Source organism: Zea mays, chromosome 7 (assembly GCF_902167145.1).
Source record: "Zea mays cultivar B73 chromosome 7, Zm-B73-REFERENCE-NAM-5.0, whole genome shotgun sequence".
Lineage (NCBI taxonomy): Eukaryota > Viridiplantae > Streptophyta > Magnoliopsida > Poales > Poaceae > Zea > Zea mays.
In genome coordinates this window covers 168,670,572-168,684,564 of record NC_050102.1, presented here as the reverse complement: position 1 = coordinate 168,684,564, position 13,993 = coordinate 168,670,572, and positions in this window count along the sequence as shown.

Genomic DNA, 13,993 nt, shown 5'->3' with positions numbered 1-13,993 from the left:
TGGGATCAAAGGCAAGCTAGCCCCTCGTTACATTGGACCTTATGAGATCATAGAAGCATGTGGACCCGTGGCATACAAGCTGAAGTTACCTTCAAAGATGTCTGCCATTCACAGTGTATTCCATGTATCTCAGCTGAAGAAGTGTGTTCGATTGCCGACCGAGATCATAGCAGAGCCAGAATTGGAGATAGAGCCAGATCTATCGTACCAAGAGTACCCCTCCAAGATTCTGGATTGCAAAGAAAGATCAACTCGGGCTAAATCGATCAAGATGTACAAGGTCCAATGGAGTAATCACTCAGAGGAGGAAGCTACTTGGGAAACCGAGGAATTCTTGAGATCCAACTTCCCCGATTGCCTACCTAAGGAAGCTGGTACGTAATCACCCCCAACCCCTCCCCCTGCCCTTCGAATCTAATTTTCAAAAATATGATCTTAATTCAGAATGAAGTAACTATGAAGTAAAACTAAAAAGGACTTCCTTCTGAAGTTGCAAAGAGAATGACATTCGAAGAGCAGTTTTACCCTAATAATAATAATAATCACCCATTTCCTATAAGTCTCACCCTTCGCTTCACCCTGGGAGGACTCTGGCCCGAATCTCGGGACGAGATTCCTTTAAGGGGGGAAGGCTGTGACACCCCAGTGTCACCTAGGGTTTCTCTCAAATGCCAAACCAAGAACCATTATTTTATGTGAACCAAAGTAAGCATGAGCATCAAAATAACTTAAGTAATAAAGAATTCACCAAGTATATACTTTAAAGTATCATGATCAAAACAATTGAGTCCTTGAAAAGGGTAGAATGTGCAACCCTAATTAAAAACCCTAAGTGAGCCCCATGAGCAAAATTCAAGAAAATAAGAAAAAGGGGATGAAAAGTTTAAAATTATGACTTGAGCCAATTATAAAAATTGAAGTATATTTAATAAGCAACAAGAAAGGTTCAGAAAGCTTAGCCAAAATAACTCAAATAAAGCCCCAAATCAAGCTTCTCATGTGGGGACTTAATGGGAATTCTGAATTTCAGAATTCTGAAATTCAGACCTTGAGCCAAAGATCAGGGATGTTCACCTTGATCCCTAACTCGAATCCTAATGGCCCCATTGACAAAATTGTGTCTAACTAACCCCTCTGTCGTGTGCCAGAAGATGGCATTGGGACGCGAGCCCTAGACACGACAAAACCTTGGATTTGCCTCGGGTTTGGGCAGGGAGACAGACCGGATTTCCTGGCTCCATATCTTTGCAACCAGTAGGCAAAATCCTATGACCCCCACACAAGATTGGTAGCTTGTAGGGAGGAGAAGAGGTTTTGTGCACTGACCAAGGCGAGAGCAGGCTCGGATGAGCGACCACACGCGCCAGAACTTGGGCAGAACGCACGGGCACACGTGTTCGACCCTGGTCGGCACGCCAGAGCTCGCCCAACCCCCGCGCGCGCTCACCCCGGCGTCCGGTCAAGTCCGCTGCGCGCCCACGCCCTCGGTCGTGCCCGCCCGCGCCTATAAAGCCTCCCCGGGCGCACCTCACTTCGCCCCGCACTCACCCTCACCGGCCAGCCCCCTTTCCTTAGCTCCGGCGAGCTCAATTCCGCCCGCCATTGCCGCCAGAAGTTCGGCCATCGTGGCCAGCCCACTCCAGCCATCCTCTGGGCAAGCCAGTGCTTCGGCTAGCTCCGCCAGTAGCCCGTGAAGCTTGCCAAGCCCTCGGACCCGGCCAGACTTCACCGGAGGCCCGAGATCGACCTCACCGGACTTCGGTCTTCCGCCGCCGCACGTGGACCGAGCTATCCAGTGAGTCTCCGTCCAATCCCTTGCGCTCATATCTTCTCTGGCATCCCGTGAACCTCCCTGACCCATCTAGTTGAACTATATCGCCATGACCAGGCCGGTCTCCTCGCCGCCGATGAGCATCCCCGCCTGCGCGCGTGGACCGACCGACTCCGGCCATCTCCGACGGCGACCCGCACACCGTTGTGATCCCCGAGACCTCCCCTTCGTCCTCGACCACTTCACCGGAGCAATCTCGCCGCCGGTAAGCCCCTCCGCCCTTTCTTCCGCCGCGGTTACTGTTTGAGGTAGAAGAAGGACCTCGGGTTAGGATTTGTAGAACCCGAGGGGTTTTCTGTAACGTCAGTGACTCATGTGAATAGTAGCCTAAGGACTGATCCACGAAGAAAACTTAAAAACCCGCCAGGGACCCCAGTGCAAAGTGGATTTCCATTAAACCAATTCTGTTATTCTTTTTTTTTAATGACCAGAGAACTTAGAAAACCCATAACTTGATGAATTCTTCATAAAAAGTTGTCAAACCAATTTTGCTAGCTCCTGAATATTATGAACCATCATTTAAAAATAATAAACCCTATGCTTTCTGTTCTAGTTTTTAGAGTTTTAAATTAAAAACAGAAACCTACCAAACCTTGCTTAATTAAGGAAAATTAGTTTTTCTTCTGGGCTGAACTTAAGAAAATTTGTAGATGATCAAACCTCATTTAGACACTGTTTAAAAATAGTAGGAACCCCAGCATTAGAAATTATGATGTGCTTATTCATTTAAAGCTATTTTGCTTAAAACTTAGAGAAAATCAGAAAGGCATTGGAAATAAATGAACAGTGATTAAGATTATTTTTCCTAGTTTACTTATGTAACAGAGAACCTAGGAAAAATACAGAGACCATTAATTTGGACCAGTTTTAAATTAAAATGTTTTATTTAGCCTTATATGGACTGAAAATCAATTATTAGAGTAGCAAAACTATAACCAAAATGATTAATAAAAATCCAGTGGACTTACAACCACCAGAGCCCCACTACAAAAATAAAGAGCACCTCAGCCCAACTTTTTAAGTAAGGAAAATAAATATAAAGTGATAATAAGGCATTTTCCAAATAAATCATGAACAACCCCTATTAATGTGATAATGGGCAACCAAAAATTTGCTAAATCCATAATGAAATAAACTACCAGATAAAAATGCAAACCCATGAAAAAGAAGCAAACTCACACCTATTGCTAGTGTTTTATGAGAAAGGCCACTTAATTCAAATAATGCATACCACCCCTTCCCTTAAGCAAAAAGAGACCAAACTTCAGAATGATTGCTCTTGCACAAAATAATAACCAATAAAAATAAGAACTCTGTTGTTTGATGTTTTTCAAATATAGTGGTAGTAGAAAGCACCCATTTGGCTAGAAACTTGAGAAAACCATAGAAAAATATATAAAAAGTATTAATGACTAGAAATTTGTATCAAGTCATGTTATAACACCTAAAAGCCAGCAAAAACAAGTTCTAGAGAATTGCTCACTGTTAAATAGTAGTTGTAGTTCAAAGCACCCCTTCTGCCCTAGGATTTGATAATTTTGTCCAGAGAAAACTATTCACTTTCTGATCCCCAAATTTTGCGACAGAGAAACATACACCAGTACCAAGCCACAGTAATTTTTGCAGAATTTTTAGAATTTTATAAAGGCAACTTGTAGTTCAAACCCACTCCAAAACATTAAAGAAAATAAAAGAAAAGGAAAGAAGAAATAAACCCCACCTCAATAAATCTAACTTGAGTACTTATCAATTCTCCCTAAGACTTAAAAGGAATTCAGTGGAACCCCAAAAATAAACCTACTACTTACCTTAGCTAAGTTTAAACCAATTTACCAAGTATACCACCCAAGGGTCTTACATAAGTAAAGTTAACCTTGTTTAACTCAAGAAGATCATGCACCTTTGAAGTTGTGATTTCTAAAAGCACATATCATATCATGCATATATCTTACGCATTGCATTCATTAGATTGTAATCTTGCTGACGGAGAGTACGTGCTCATCCCCGAGCAAGGACCTGTCCAAGAGGAGGACCAGGAGCAGGCTTCAGAGGCTGCTATTGAGGATCTCCCTGTAGCCCCAGCAATTGAAGGCAATCCCCGGTTTTTATGCATAACCTGTTAATTATGCTATTTTACTACACTTAATGCTTGTAGGATTGCAATGTGCACTTAAGTGTAGGAGTTGCTTGAAACCTCTAGTTGCATGAACTTAGGATTCCTTTTTGAGATGAATACTAGTATGCTAGGTCGAGTAGCTGCTTGCTAATCAGGATCTCGGTAGAAGTCGAGTGATTTTTCTAGCACTCGCGCGAGGTCAGGAATTGATTGTATTCATCTTGATAATGGGATATGTTGGTCTATGGACTTGGATCTAGGGAGGATGCCTTGTCCATGAGACGGGATAAATGAATTAAGGATTCATGTGTGGATACCTGAGTCAAGCTTTTGAACGTACTAAGCACATGCCGGGAAAAATGGTAACCGGTAAACCTAGTACCTGAGTGAAGCCGGGCGCGGACTTTATCCCTCATGCGACCTGAGACTGGGTCTCCCATGCTAGCTATGGTGGGTACAAGTGCGGTCACTGCACGGCGGCAGCCGGGGTCAGTGGAGCATTGTATGCCAAGGCGGTGAGGCCTGGACGCGAACGGGGAATCGATGGGGACGATTGTCATGTGTGGGGTCAGAGTACCCTGACATGCCGTGTGTTTAGGTTTACCTTGCAAGGTTAAAACTCGATTCGAATCGTCTGCTTCTCGCAGGTAATGAGACTGCTTGATTCCTTGTACTGCATCGAGTAAGAAGTGAAATGTGGTTACATGAGATAAATTGTTGATTGAACTAATTGATTGTTACCATGTATGCTTAGAAGGAGCAAATCTAGCTAAGTTAATGATGATAGAATTTGAAAGGCTATAATTTGCTTTTAGAAACAGCTAGTGCTTTTGGCAAACCAAACCCCTCAGCCAAATAGCTGCATAGTCTAGAGGTAGAGGAGTAGACTCCTCACACCGGTTAAGTCTAGCTGAGTATTAGTATACTCAGCCTTGCTTGTGGCACAATTTTTGCAGGTACCATTCAGGAAATGGTTGATGGTGTGACTTGGCCTACCACCCTGCCACCGGGTTGGACGGTCGAGTGGGATGTTGCTCCGGCAGGAGAGGAGCATGAGGAATAGTGGGCTAGGCCTTGCCCATTTCCTCATTACCGATGACATCGATTATCCGCTCCACTTTATTTTGTGAACTTTATTTGCTACTCAAAAACTCCGATTTATGTAATAACTCCGCACTTAATTTGAGGTTTCATGTTTTATTGTATTTCTTCTGTGACTCACCTTCGAGTGAGATTGTGGAATTTGATCCTGGTTAAGTGGCTCTATTAGACTAGATCTGAGGGACTGACGGGTTATTCCGATTTAAGTGTGTTATGGCCCCTAGGGCGTGACTTAGGCACTTAAGCTGGAATAATTCGGGCGGTTCTACCACAGCTGGTATCGGAGCAAATTCCACCACAGAGAAGGACAATAAACCATGAATACCAATTTTCAAAATCTAAAACTTGCCTAGAAACTGCTATGGATCGTCAGGACTAGATCGCTAGACCTAGGACGAAAGGCCTTAGGCATAGAGGGAGAAATAGGTGGCTAACTAATTAGGCCCCGTGGGCCAGTACTTATATTTTTAAGGATGCCCTAAAAAGGCACCCTATTTTCTTTTGAGAGGCAACGTTTCTTCCAGCATGCATGCATTATAAAACACCAAGAAAAATTAAAATTTGAGCTAACCCCCTTTCTTTAAAGACCATCCGGGCTCTCTTTTTCTTTTTCCTTCCACCATAATCTTTACCATTGATTCCCTTCCGCAGATGAATTCACCCACCCCCGCCAGTGGAGGAGACTCTCATTTCAGCTCTGACTTCTTTTCTCGTGATGGTTTTCCTTCCATCTTGTGGGAAGTGCTTAACTCCGTCGGTTACCCTACGCCCCCTTTGTACACGGTGCAGTTGTATGAGGAGCATCGGGTACCTCGTTGTCGGGTCTGGCTGACTTTGGAGGCTCATCCCCTTCAGCCGGGTTGGCGTTCTCTTGATTCTGAGACGATTGGACTCAGGACGGACGACACCGTTGAGGCAGCAGCCATGAAGACTCTGACGACTTTCTATGGCTACCATCCCCTGGAGATGGTGATGCACCCCTTGGGGCTCTTCCCTGCTGAGAAGAAGGATGATCCCATGTGGTGTAACCGCGTGAGCCATGTAAAGGACGTGTGGGCAATGTATCCTGACTTGGTTGGTAGGGTCACCGTTCAGTGCATGAGTGCGCTGTACCGCCTTCAGGCCCTTCAGAGCGATGCTATGGCACTTCTTGCTAACACCGCTCAGACTGCCAACCTCACTCTCGACAGTCGGGAAGATTTTGTGGTCGACCTATCCACAGAGTTGGTGGAGAAGGATCTGCAGGTGGAAAGGCTGAACCAGCGCATCACCACCTTGGAGCAGTAGGTGGAGATCCGAGACAACACTATCGATGTCTTGGAGAACCAGCTTCACGATGTGCAGAGGGAACTCGAAGAAGCAAATGACCACTTGGACATGCACCACCTAGAGATGGAGGCCAATGAAGCAGGAAGCGAGGGAGAAGAGGCTCCCGAGGAGCTAGGACCAGCCCCTGGTGCCAATGGGACTACCTCCGCGATGCCTCCTTCACCCGTATCCAGTAGGTTTGCAAGAACCGAACCTCGGTAAAACAAATCACTGTGTCATCCATTCTTATTTGCTTGTGATTTGTTTTTGCCCTCTCTTTCGGACTCGTTTATATTTCTAACGCTAACCCCGGCTTGCAGTTGTGCTTAAGTTTATAATTTTCAGATTCCGCCTATTCACCCCCCCCCTCTAGGCGACTTTCAATTGGTATCAGAGCCCGGTGCTTCATTAGAGCCTAACCGCTCGAAGTGATGTTGGGAGATCACGCCAAGAAGGAGATGGTGACCGGCGAGAAGCCCGCTACAAGCCACAGGAAGGCTCCATCGGGAGAGTCCCGCAACAAGAAGAAGGAGGAATCACCTCCTCACAAGTCGCATCGAAGTAGCGAGAAGAAAAAGAAGATGAAGAAGGTGGTCTACTACGAGACCGACTCTTCGTCGCCATCTACCTCCGGCTCCGACGCGCCGTCCGTAACTTCTAAGCACCATGAGCGCAAGAAGTTTAGTAAGATCCCCTTACGCTATCCTCGCATTTCCAAACAAACTCCATTACTTTCCGTTCCATTAGGCAAACCACCGGCTTTTAACGGTGAAGATTATTCTAGGTGGAGTGAAATGATGAAATATCACCTAACCTCACTCCACACAAGCATATGGGACATTGTTTAATTTGGAGCACAGGTACCATTCGTGGGGGATGAAGATTATGATGTGGACAAAATCGCCCAAATCCAACACCTCAATTCCCAAGCAACTACTATACTCCTCACCTCTCTAAGTCGAGAGGAGTATAATAAGGTGCAAGGGTTGAAGAGTGTCAAAGAGATTTGGGACGTGCTCAAGACCGCGCACGAAGGAGACGAGGTGACCAAAATCACCAAGAGGGAGACGATCGAGGGGGAGCTCGGTCGTTTCATGCTCAACCAAGGAGAAGACCCGCAAGCCATGTACAACCGGCTAAAGACCTTGGTAAATCAAGTGCGCAACCTCGGGAGCACCAAATGGGATGACCATGAAATGGTCAAGGTTATTCTAAGATCACTAGTTTTTCTTAATCCTACTCAAGTACAATTAATTTGTGGTGATCCTAGATACAAACTAATGTCTGCCGAGGAAGTGATAGGTAAATTTGTGAGCTTTGAATTGATGATCAAAGGCTCCAAGAAGATCATCGAGCAAGGCGCCTCCTCCTCCGTACTCGAGGCACAACCCGTTGCATTCAAGGCAACAGAGGAGAAGAAAGAAGACTCTACACCAAGTAGGGTCCCCATCGACGCCTCCAAGCTCGATAATGAGGAGATGGCGCTCATCATCAAGAGCTTCCGCCAAATCCTCAAACAAAGGAAGGGGAAAGATTACAAGCCCCGTTCCAAGAAGGTTTGCTACAAGTGTGGTAAGCCCGGTCATTTTATCGCTAAATGTCCATTGTCTAGTGATAGTGACAGGGATAACGACAAGAGGGGGAAGCAGAAAGAGAAGAAGAGGTATTACAAGAAGAAGGGCGCTGATGCCCATGTTTGTCGGGAGTGAGACTCCGACGAAAGCTCCACCGACTCCTCCGACGACGAGGACGCCGCCAACATCGCCGTCAACAAGGGACTCCTCTTCCCCAACGTCGGCCATAAGTGCCTCATGGCAAAGGACGACAAGAAGAAGAAGGTAAAAATCAAGATCCTCCACTAAATATGCAACATCTAGTGATGAGGATAATTCTAGTGATGAGGAGGATAACTTTCTTACTCTTTTTGCCAATCTTAATATGCAACAAAAAGAGAAATTGAATGAATTACTTAGTGCTATTCATGAGAAGGATGAACTCTTGGATAGCCAAGAGGATTTCCTTATTAAGGAAAATAAAAAGCATGTTAAGACAAAAATAGCTTATGCTCAGGAGGTAGAGAAAAATGAAAAATTAACTAGTGAGCTTAGCATTTGCCATGACACTATTTCCAACCTTAGAATTGAGAATGCTAATTTGATTGTTAAGGTTGAGAAGTCAAATATTTGTGATGATTCAATTGTTAATCTTAGAAATGATAATGCTAATTTGATTGCTAAGATTGATAAATTGAATGCCTCTCTTTCTAGCCTTAAGATTGAAAATGAAAAATTAATTGCTAAGGCTAAGGAATTAGATGTTTGCAATGCTTCTATTACCAATCTTAGAGATGAGAATGCCATTTTACATGCTAAGATTGTTGAATTGAATGATTGAAAACCCTCTACATCTACCATTGAACATGTTTCAATTTGCACTAGATGTAGAGATGTTAATGTAGATGCTATCCATGATCATCTTGCTATGATTAAACAACAAAATGATCATATAGCAAAATTAGATGCTAAAATTGTCGAGCATGAACTAGAAAATGAGAAATTTAAATTGCTCGTAGCATGCTTTATAATGGGAGACGCCCTGGCATTAAGGATGGCATTGGCTTCCAACAGGGAGACAATGTCAAGCTTAATGCCCCTCCTAAAAGATTGTCTAACTTTGTTAAGGGCAAGGCTCCCATGCCTCAGGATAACGAGGGTTATATTTTGTATCCTGCTGGTTATCCTGAGGATAAAATTAGGAGAATTCATGCCAAGAAGACTCATTCTCACCATGCTTTTATTTATAAGAATGAGGCTTCTAGCTCTAGGCGTTCTACACATGTTAAATTGCCTAAGAAGAAAACTCCTATTGCATCAAATGATCATAACATTTCATTCAAGACTTTTGATGCTTCTTATGTGTTTACTAACAAATCAGGCAAGGTAGTTGCCAAATATGTTGGGGGCAAACACAAGGGGTCAAAGACTTGTGTTTGGGTACCCAAAGTTCTTGTATCTAATGTCAAAGGACCCAAAACTGTTTGGGTACCTAAATCAAGAGCTAAATTTGTTTTGTAGGTTTATGCATCCGGGGGCACAAGTTGGATCATCGACAACGGGTGCACAAACCACATGACTGGGGAGAAAAAGATGTTCTCCTCCTACGAGAAAAACCAAGATCCCCAACGAGCTATCACATTCGGGGATGGAAATTAAGGTTTGGTCAAAGGATTGGGTAAAATTGCTATATCACCTGACCACTCTGTTTCCAATGTTTTTCTTGTAGATTCTTTAGATTACAACTTGCTTTCAGTTTCACAATTATGTAAAATGGGTTACAACTGTCTTTTTACGGATGTAGATGTTACTGTCTTTAGAAGAAGTGATGATTCAGTAGCTTTTAAGGGAGTGTTAGAGGGTCAGCTATACTTAGTTGATTTCAATAGAGCTAAACTTGACACTTTCTTAATTGCTAAGACTAACATGGGTTGGCTCTGGCATCGCCGACTAGCTCACGTTGGGATGAAGAATCTTCACAAGCTTCTAAAGGGAGAACACATTTTGGGACTAACAAATGTTCATTTTGAGAAAGACAGGATTTGTAGTGCATGCCAAGCAGGGAAGCAAGTTGGTGTTCATCATCCACACAAGAACATCATGACTACTGACAGGCCACTCGAGCTACTCCACATGGATTTATTCGGACCGATAGCTTACATAAGCATCGGCGGGAGTAAGTACTGTCTAGTTATTGTGGATGATTATTCTCGCTTCACTTGGGTATTCTTTTTGCAGGAAAAATCTCAAACCCAAGAGACTTTGAAGGGATTCTTGAGATGGGCTCAAAATGAGTTCGGCTTGAGGATCAAGAAGATAAGAAGCGACAACGGAACGGAGTTCAAGAACTCACAAATAGAAGGCTTTCTTGAGGAGGAGGGCATCAAGCATGAGTTCTCTTCTCCCTACACGCCACAACAAAATGGTGTAGTGGAGAGGAAGAATAGAACTCTATTGGACATGGCAAGGACCATGCTTGATGAGTACAAGACTTCAGATCGGTTTTGGGCCGAGGCGGTCAACACCGCTTGCTACGCCATCAACCGGTTATATCTTCACTGAATCCTCAAGAAGACATCATATAAACTCCTCACCGGTAAAAAGCCCAATGTTTCATATTTTAGAGTCTTTGGTAGCAAATGCTTTATTCTTGTTAAAAGAGGTAGAAAATCTAAATTTGCTCCTAAGGTTGTAGAAGGCTTTTTACTTGGTTATGATTCAAACACAAGGGCATATAGAGTCTTTAACAAGTCCACTGGACTAGTTGAAGTCTCTTGTGACATTGTGTTTGATTAGACTAACGGCTCTCAAGTAGAGCAAGTTGATCTTGATGAACTAGATGATCAAGAGGCTCTGTGCATCGCGCTAAGGAACATGTCCATTGGGGATGTGTGTCCTAAGGAACCCGAAGAGCCTCCACAAGCACAAGATCAACCATCTTCCTCCATGCAAGCATCTCCACCAACTCAAGATGAGGATGAGGCTCAAGATGATGAAGGAGAAGATCAAGAAGATGAGCCACCTCAAGAGGACGACAATGGTCAAGGGGGAGATGCCAATGATCAAGACAATGAGGATGAGAAAGATCAAAGACCGCCACACCCAGGAGTCCACCAAGCAATTCAACGAGATCACCCCGTGAACACAATCCTAGGCGATATTCATAAGGGCATAACCACTCAATCTCGTGTTGCTCATTTTTGTGAACATTACTCTTTTGTTTCCTCTATTGAGCCACAAAGGGTAGAGGAAGCACTACAAGATTCGGATTGGGTGCTGGCGATGCAAGAAGAGCTCAACAACTTCACGAGGAATGAGGTATGGCATTTAGTTCCACGTTCTAACCAAAATGTTGTAGGAACCAAGTGGGTCTTCCGCAACAAACAAGATGAGCATGGTGTGGTGATATGGAACAAGGCACGACTTGTGGCCAAGGGGTACTCACAAGTCGAATGTTTGGATTTTGGTGAAACCTATGCACCCGTAGCTAGGCTTGAGTCAATTCGTATATTACTTGCCTATGCTACTTACCATGGCTTCAAGCTTTATCAAATGGACGTGAAGAGTGCATTCCTCAATGGACCAATCAAGGAAGAGGTCTATGTTGAGCAACCTCCCGGCTTTGAAGATAGTGAGTGTCCTAACCATGTCTATAAATTCTCTAAGGCGCTTTATGGGCTCAAGCAAGCCCCAAGAGCATGGTATGAATGCCTAAGAGACTTTCTTATCACTAATGGCTTCAAAGTCAGCAAGGCCGATCCTACACTCTTTACTAAAACAATTGAGAATGATTTGTTTGTATGCCAAATTTATGTTGATGATATTATATTTGGGTCTTCTAACAAATCTATTTGTGAAGAGTTTAGTAGGATCATGATTCAAAAATTCGAGATGTCTATGATGGGGGAGTTGAAGTACTTCTTAGGATTTCAAGTCAAGCAACTCCAAGAAGGCACCTTCATTAGCCAAACGAAGTACATTCAAAATATACTCACCAAGTTTAGAATGAAGGATGCCAAGCCCATCAAGACACCCATGGGAACCAATGGGCATCTCGACCTCGACACGGGAGGTAAATCCGTAGATCAAAAGGTATACCGGTCGATGATAGGATCTTTACTCTATTTATGTGCATCTCGACCGGACATTATGCTTTCTGTATGCATGTGTGCAAGGTTCCAAACTGACCCTAAGGAAGTTCACCTTAGGGCCGTGAAGCGAATCTTGAGATATTTAGTTCAAACACCTAAGTTTGGTCTTTGGTACCCCAAGGGATCCTCTTTTGATTTATTAGGATATTCCGATGCTGATTGGGCAGTGTGTAAGATTGATAGGAAGAGCACATCAGGGACTTGTCAGTTTCTGGGAAGATCCCTGGTGTCCTGGGCTTTAAAGAAACAAAACTTAGTAGCTCTTTCCACCGCCGAAGCTGAGTACATTGTCGCAGGCCATTGTTGCGCGCAATTGCTTTGGATGAGGCAAACCCTCAGTGACTATGGCTACAAATTTAGCAAAGTCCCTCTCCTATGTGATAATGAGAGTGCAATCCGCATGGCGGATAATCCTGTTGAACACAGCCGCACTAAGCACATAGCCATTCGGTACCACTTTTTGAGAGATCACCAACAAAAGGGGGATACCGAGATAGCCTATATAAACACCAAAGATCAATTGGCCGATATCTTTACCAAGCCTTTAGATGAGAAAACCTTTACCAAACTTAGGAATGAGCTAAATATTCTTGATTCTAGGAATTTTGATTGATTCTTTGCACACATAGCTCATTTATATACCTTTGATCATATCTCTTTTATGACTATGACTAATGTGTTTTCAAGTGTAATCTTATGCTTAGTCATAGAATTGAAAGGAAAATGGAGTATTCGGCAACAACGATGCTTCCACTCAACTCCATTGGTATTTGTCGGTACTCCGCATCATTCTCCACTTTGGTATAATCTTCACTTATATCTATTTGTTTGCCATTTGGGAGAAAGTAAAAGGGCTTGTATTTCACTCACAAGTATCCGTTTCTGGCGATTCATGCCAAAGGGGGAGAAAGTATGAGCCCAAAGCAAAAGGACCGCACCACCACCAAATTTTTAAAATGAAGTTTTCAAATTGATATCTTATTGTGTTCAAAAGGGGGAGAAAGTAGTATCTTCAAAACTTGCAAAACCCTCTTGAATACTAAGAGGAGAATTTTATCTAAAGGGAGTTTTGTTTTAGTCAAAGGAAAAGCATTTGAAACAGGGGGAGAAAATTTCAAAATCTTGAAATTGCTTCTTTCAATCTTATTCATGTACCTTTGACTATTTGCAAAATGTTTTGAAAAGAATTTTACAAAGGATTTACAAAAACAAAACCCGTGGTGCAAATGAGGTCCAAAATTTTAAATACGAAGAAAACCATCCATGCATATCTATTGAAATAAGTATATTGGTTTCAATTCCAAGCAACCTTTGCACTTACCTTTATGCAAACTAGTTCAATTCTGCACTTTTATATTTGCTTTGGTTTGTGTTGGCATCAATCACCAAAAAGGGGAGATTGAAAGGGAAATAGGGTCAAACCTTTTCCAATATGAATTTTGGTGGTTGAATTGCCCAACACAAATTATTGAACTAACTAGTTTGCTCTAGAAAATATGTTCTACAGGTGCCAAAGGTTCACAACAAACCAATACAAAGATAAAAGAAAGGGTTCAAAACAAAGGAGCAAAGTATACCGAAGGCAGCCCTGGTCTGGCGCACTGGACCTATCCGGTGTGCCACCAGACAGTGTCTGGTGCACTAGGGAGGAACGACTCTGAACTTGCCAGCTTCAGGAATTTGGGGAGGCCGCTCCGCTATAATTCACCGGACTGTCCGGTGCAGCACCGGACTGTCCAGTGTGCCAGCGGAGCAACGGCTACTTCGCACCAACGGTCGTCTGTAGAGAACATTAAATGTGCTACAGTGCGCGCCTGCGCGCCGGACAGTCTATAGGACCTGTCCGGTGGCCCCAATTGTCAGAGCTCCAACGGTCGGAACCCAACTGAAAGTCGCCTAGAGGGGGGTGAATAGGGCGAAACTGAAATTTACA